Below are 6,386 nucleotides of genomic sequence, written 5' to 3'. Positions count from 1 at the left end.
CCTCAGTCATTCTTGTAAGGATGAAAAATCAGGTCTTCTTGATTCTTGTTGTGTGCATAGGTGTTTATGTGTATATGTGTGTGGGTGTGTGTGTTTATGTTTGTACATAGATGAGAAGAGAGACACATGGCGGTCCTATTCATATTCATATATCTTTGCATACAGACAGATTTTAATACCCAGACATTTGTCTGTTTCTCCAAAACCCTTCAGATTTACTGGGAGTAAAAAAATAGATCATCATTCTGTTGCCTGAAAGCAACTGTTCCAGCTGTGTGGAGAAAGGGCATATGTAAATATCCCAAAGGTATGACACTTTAAAGGATGACGCTTTATTTAATAGTTAATGTTTTCATTTCCAAGAATTTAATTTCTTTGTTGTTGGAGGCGGTGTGGAATATTAGGGAAAACCACAGTGGGTGCAAACACTTGCTTTGTTGTGATCTTAGGCAGGTAAATGAAATTTTCTGAGCTTTATTTTTCACAACTAGAAGTGGGATAATGTCTACCTTGTAGGGTTTCTGTGAGGTTTAGTTAGAAGTACTGCATGAAATAACAATCTTTGGCACATCACGATGACTCTATAAATGATAGCTATTAAAAGTAAGAGAGAGAATGTAGTTCAGCCTAAGAAAGTGCTTTCAAATATTAACACTGTCTAGCAATGAAATGGCTGGCTTGGGAGCTGGCGAGCTCCACATCATTGGAGGCACTGAAAACAAGGCTGGATGATTATCTTTCTGGGATGTAATAAAGGAAATGTCTATGCAATGTAGATTTCTGTTGTTTAGTAAACCATATTAAGAGTTTGGTCATTCTTACTTGAAGTTCTTTTAATAAAAACACTGGAATTAAAAGAAACACTTTCTGATAGTTCTCAGTGTAAATGTATGAAGTTGGTAGACTCAGCAGACAAGAGCCTGTTTCCCAGTGGGGAGACCAGACAAGCACTGCTCTTCGTAAAATTGCATTTTGTGTCCCACCTGTCCGGGCTATATTAGGAGGAAGCGGAGAACAGAAGATCAGGAACCTGGATGGCTTACTTCCATTTTGTCCCCACAGCGTCCTGCCTTCTTCAAGTCTATCCCTAGGATTACCTCTGCTGTCAGAGGTCTAGTAAAGGACTTTCAGAAAGGAAATCTCTAAGGACTATGTGGTCATTTAGCCATAGAGCCCAGGAAGCACATGGTGAAGTGGGTGGTTATTCCAGAAGGGCTGAGAGAAAGCTTTAGCGAGAATGAGTATTAACTTCCAATGCTTATGTCACTGTGAGCTCCTATGAGATACCTCTGCTCTTGAAGTGTCCAAGGGACTTCCAGTCATAGCCTTCTTTTTTTTAGTGTTTTTATTTATTTTTGAGAGAGCTAGCACAAGAGAGGGAGGGGCACAGAGAGAGGTGGGGACAGAGGATCTGAAGCGGGTTCCACGCTGACAGCAGTGAGCCTGATGTGAGGCTTGAACTCACCAACCTCGAGATCACGACCTGAGTCAGACGCTCAACCGACTGAGCCTCCCAGGGACCCCCCCAGTCATAGCCTTCTTATAGGGAGCTTAAGATAATTCCATCTTTGATGACTTTTGAGTGTTTGTATATGATGTGGGGTAAAAAGTGGCAGTTTTACTGAATTTTAAAGAGCAATGTTTTGCTAATTTTAGGGTTCTGCATCCCCTGGACTGTAAAGCTATTGGGCTGTTGGCTTCATGTCAGCAGCAATGTTCTTTCTGTTTTTAACATCAATTTATATAAAATATAACTTCCTTTTAAATGATGATGCTTTAAAGACTGTCAAGGAACTTAAGACCTCAAGTTATCTACAGAAGGGATTGAATTTTTTCTTACTAAGGCATCATTAACATACATATGGTGTATTAGTTCTAGGTGTACAACATAGTGATTCAATATTTTTATATATTTAGATTAAATTTTTTAACATAAAAATTTGAAGCATACAGGAATTTTCTTTAAAACATCTAGATTCTTTAAATTGTTTTAGAATAGTTGACACACAAGGTTACATTAGTTTCAGGTGTTCAACATCGTGATTTGACATCTTTTACAGATTATGTTATGCTCACCATAAGTGTAGCTACCATCTGTCACCATACAACACTACTGTAATACCCCTGACTATATTCCCTCCACTGTACCTTTCATCTCCATGACTTATATACTCCATAACTGAAAACCTGTATCTCCCACTCCCCTTTACCCATTTTGCCCATTCACCCACCCTTGCCCCCCCCACCTCCACAGCCATCATCCGTTTGTTCTCTGTATTTATAGGTCTGATTCTGCTTTTTTAAAAACATTTTTTTAATATTTATTTATTTTTAAGAGAGAGAGAGAGAGACAGAGTGTGAGTGGGGGAGGGGCAGAGAGAGAGGGAGACACAGAATCTGAAACAGGCTCCAGGCTCTAAACTGTCAGCACATAGCCCGTTACCGGGCTCAAACCCACGAACCTGAGATCATGACCTGAGCCAAAGTCGGATGCTTAACTGACTGAGCTACCCGGGTGCCCTGGTCTGATTCTGCTTTTTGTTTGTTTATTCATTTGCCTTGTAAAACATCTAGATGCTTAAATATTCAGAAAATTTTGGAAAGATGAAAGTTTTTTGCCACTTCACCGAGTCCAAGTTATTTGAAATTTGCTCAGGACCATTTGGTCAACGTCTAGTAACTTTCTACCTGAAATAATGTCTTAGGTTCTCCAATACAAGATGTGATAGTCTTAGGTCTGGGCTTTCCAGTTTGCCCTCAGACTCTCCTTCCTACTTATCCTGTGACTTCCATTTTAAGATTTCAATTTGTAATGGGATTTTTATTAAAATATGAACCAGAACTATTACTCTTTCACATTTTTAACTAAAAAAGCACAAAATGGAATTCCAAATAAATACCACAGGTTGAGGGGGTAGAAGACAAATATTATCAATGATTTATAGTTATTTTACATCAAGGATTTAAGATATTTAAAATATTATTTACTTTAAAATATTTATTTGTTGAACATTTTGGATTTTTCCAGATATGAATAAGTAGGGTCCAGTCAGGGAAACATAAGGCTCTCTAACTGTTTCAACAGAGAGAGTTTAATATTGAAAATTGCTTCCACAGATGATGGCTTTCCACAAAAGCCACCTAGGGGTTGGTGTAGCATCCCAGACAGTAAGAAGAACAGGAAACTACTACCATCCCTAGGGCTGAAATAATCAAAGAGGTTGATGTTGTCAAAATTTAGAAGGTGGGCTGTGTGGTGGGAAATGGAACTCCCAGCAGCAGAAAAAAAGGACTCTCTGGTCAAATCTAGTTTCTCTGGAGCTACAGGGAGGACTTATCCCTGACACCATTCAAAGGAATCTGGGAAATACGATTTATTGGGATTCAGAGCAGAGCAGGAGCACAGTGGTGAATTTATCTCAGAACATACAGGCTAATGGCCGGGACAATGGGAACCAAGGTAGATGTTGTCTGATACATGAAGCTATGTGACGTTTTTGGTACCAGAGATGAGACAGCAGGCCTATCATCGCCTTGCATCTTGGAGAGCATCTCCAGAATGGTGGCTGATTTGCACTGATTACTCCTTCCTCACTCCTTATTTTGTAAAGGTGCAACAAAACCCATCCATAATGGGCATGACATAATTAAATAGTTTAAACCCATGTGGCTGTAGCCAAGTGTGTAACAAAGTGTATAAGTGTGAGATGCCAAGTATTATGCTCATTCTAGATAATACTCTTTGCATCCCAATGCTGTGAATACTGAAAAATCCACTGACTGACAAGCATATCTATTCCTTTAAGATACAGGCCACATAGACTCAACAGAGAGGTGTGGCTCAGGGAAATGGACAAACTCCATTTGTAGCTGAAGAGGTAACAGGCATCTGAAGAGAGACAGAAGGAGAGGAAGTCTCATATTTCAGCACTTGTGTGGGTCTGAACAATAGCTGGTAGGAACAGGATGTGCCAAATCTACAGAGATACAGTTATTAAAGACCTGACACTTCAAGTGTAAACGTTGAGCAATTGCTGACAGAGAGGCTCAGAAGTCTTTACAGTTGTAATAAAAGCTCTCATGAAAGAAAACAGCAATTCCAGTTTTGGATAGTATAGGATGCAGAAGAGGATCTGTGGATAATTTGGAAAAATAATGAAAGGTAAAGGATCCAAACAGAATCGGAACATTAACATTTTCTGTAAAGATTCATCAGTTCCCTGGTGGGAAAGAATAGGAAGGAAAGGCCTGGACAATGCCATACATTTTGTTTATATTTTTAAAGATGAGTTAACTTTTAGTTCATTTATGCATTCAACAACTATTAAATGCCCATTATGTGCCAGAAGATAATGAGAAACTGGATTAAACATGTTCTACATCCTCTGGGGGTTTGTAATCTAGAGGAAGATACTAACTAGTAAGCAGAAAGCTCCAGAAAACCTTAAGAAGTGTCCTTAAGTGAGTGTCTTGGCAAAGAACCTCAGAGGAGCACCTAATTGAGGTGGGAAAGAAGGGAGGGCAGGGAAAGGTGGGGAGAGGAAGCCAACAAAATTGAGCTCTCAAGGATGAGTGGGAGGTGTTCTGGAGAAAGGTAACTGGGGAGTTAGCATATGTTATAAATGAAATAACTCAAGATGACTGGTAGGTACATGGTTTTGTACTAAGTGGCAAGATGAGATACCGGAAAGGTAAGCAGGCTTCAGGTCCTTATACGTCATATTGAGGAATTTAGATTTGACCCATTCATTCATTCATTCATTCATCTAACTGAATAGTAACTAAGTAGTTTTTAGTTACTCTTATGGGACCTATATGCTAGGGGCTTGGGAAAATGTAAAGGTAAACATGTCTTCTACACTCACAGAACCTAATAGTCTATCAGGGAAATACTGAAAAAAAGTAATTTCAATCAGGCATGAATAGTTCTACGATGAGGTAACTATGTTCACATGTAGGGTTGCCATGCAAACACGCAGCAGAGGCGCTCAATCTGATTTTGTTGGTGGATGTGGTGGTGGGGGGTGGTGGCAGGGGAGATAAAGATGTTCCAGGAGAAATGATGTTTAACCTAAAACCTAAAGAATTATTAGGAGTGAGGGAGAAAGGGATACAGGAGTACTGATGCACAGGGGCACTTGTACCCCAATGTTTATAGCAGCACTCTCAACAATAGCCAAATTGTGGAAAGAGCCTAAATGTCCATCAACTGATGAGTGGATAAAGAAATTGTGGTTTATATACACAATGGAGTACTATGTGGCAATGAGAAAGAATGAAATATGGCCCTTTGTAGCAACGTGGATGGAACTGGAGAGTGTGATGCTGAGTGAAATAAGCCATACAGAGAAAGACAGATACCATATATTTTCACTCTTATGTGGATCCTGAGAAACTTAACAGGAACCCATGGGGGAGGGGAAGGGGAAAAAAAAAAAAGAGAAGTTAGAGTGGGAGAGAGCCAAAGCATAAGAGACTCTTAAAAACTGAGAACAAACTGAGGGTTGATGGGAGGGAGGGGAGGGTAGTTGATGGGCATTGAAGAGGGCATCTTTTGGGATGAGCACTGGGTGTTGTATGGAAACCAATTTGACAATAAATTTCATATATTAAAAAAAAAAAAAAAAAGAGAGTGAGGGAGAGAAGATGGAGGTAGCAGTGTTCTAAGCAGAGGGAAGAGCCAGTGTAAAGAACTCAAAGGAAGCAGAACAGAAAAGGCAGAACATGCCTTTTCTGAAGACGTGGGAGAATTTCTAAAGCATTTCTAAAGTTATTCTAAAGAATAACTGGTTTGAAAGCGTGTTGAGTTTGGATATATCCTAGAGGCATTGGCAAGAAACATTTGGAGCATTCAATAAAATAACTGGATATACATTTGAAGAAATCAATAGATATCCTATATATTAGCAATAATCATTTAAAAATGTAATTGAGAAAAAAAATGTCAACAATAATATTGATAGTAATAGCAAATACATATGAAATCCAATTACTGGTATGACTGGTGCCAAAGCGTCTACTGTGAAACACTCTACAGAATATAAATCTCCTACTCCAGTGCCCTTCACTGCACTACACTGTTTCTAGCAACTTCACTGTGTAATTCATATCTGCATTGGAAAGTTTTCTCTCCCAGATGACTTCTCAGTCCACCCTCCTTCCATTTACTGTAGGGGCACAGGCATTTAGCTCTGCCCCTGCCTAGAGGCAGCCCCGTGACATGCGGTCAGCAGCATCTCTGAGCGCAGTTCCTCGGGTTAGGGCCTGGGTCCTGTCCTAATGCCCTGTCCTGAATCTCTCTGGCTTCCTTTCCAGCGTCTTCTACCTGCTCTCATTGTTCCTTTTTACAGTTCTCCCCCGACTTAAAGCCTCTATTGCTTCCCTGC

This window comes from Panthera pardus, unplaced genomic scaffold, assembly GCF_024362965.1.
Source record: "Panthera pardus isolate Hobbes unplaced genomic scaffold, ASM2436296v1 HiC_scaffold_11, whole genome shotgun sequence".
Lineage (NCBI taxonomy): Eukaryota > Metazoa > Chordata > Mammalia > Carnivora > Felidae > Panthera > Panthera pardus.
Note: the sequence above shows the minus strand (reverse complement) of the source record.